Source organism: Anopheles ziemanni, assembly GCF_943734765.1.
Source record: "Anopheles ziemanni chromosome X unlocalized genomic scaffold, idAnoZiCoDA_A2_x.2 X_unloc_8, whole genome shotgun sequence".
Lineage (NCBI taxonomy): Eukaryota > Metazoa > Arthropoda > Insecta > Diptera > Culicidae > Anopheles > Anopheles ziemanni.
The window spans coordinates 401,798-402,500 of record NW_026689850.1 but is presented as its reverse complement, the minus strand read 5'-3'; the positions used below and the strand labels follow the sequence as shown (position 1 = coordinate 402,500).

At 50.6% G+C, this 703-nt stretch overlaps 1 non-coding gene across 1 annotated transcript; it reads right to left on the bottom strand.

Moving 5' to 3' along the window:
- Positions 1–245: 245 nt before the first annotated feature.
- LOC131292616 (5.8S ribosomal RNA) lies at positions 246–400 on the bottom strand. The gene has a single exon (XR_009190235.1). It is a non-coding gene; the product is annotated as a 5.8S ribosomal RNA (ribosomal RNA).
- Between the last annotated feature and the right edge of the window lie 303 nt (positions 401–703).

The window sequence follows — 703 nt, the reverse complement described above, 5'->3', positions numbered from 1 at the left end:
AAATAAGCTGAAGCTAGACATCAGTAAACACCACCACAGACACCACAAGCACGCCTTCTCCTCGTACTTCCGCCTCACGCGGGAACACGGACGCTCTAAATACTTCGAATTCCAATGCCAGTATATTGTAAACCACGGGTTCTTTAATGCTAGCGGGTCGTCGCGACCCTAGTTAACATCATGGTGCACGTCTCGTGACGGGTGTCACGGCGTAGTTAAATGTATGCGATACATTTCTCAAATATAAGCGCTCAGTCATCTGTACATCATGGTAGGTTCCCACGACGTGCAATATGCGTTCAACTTATCAATGTTCATGTGTCCTGCAGTTCACATTATGACGCGCAGTTAGCTGCGGTCTTCATCGATCCATGAGCCGAGTGATCCACTGCCGAGGGTGACTAACTTGCGTAAGCCGCCGCTGTGCGCGTATACCCGTTCCCCGTAGGGAGGAGCAAGCCGCCGCTTAGAGACGAAGCATAAAGTGTCCTCATTCCACATAGGGCAAGCTGGATTAATCCATTTTACCCAGGACGGCCGAAGCGGCGTGGACCAGGGGAGAACTGAACCTTATACTTCACACCACAGTAAGTCTACGTGTCCTCTTCCACATAGGGCAAGCTAGAACTAACTATCTTACCCAGGACTGCCGAAGCAGCGTGGACCAGGGGAGGAACACACTTTTCATGGAAACGTAAGGCAT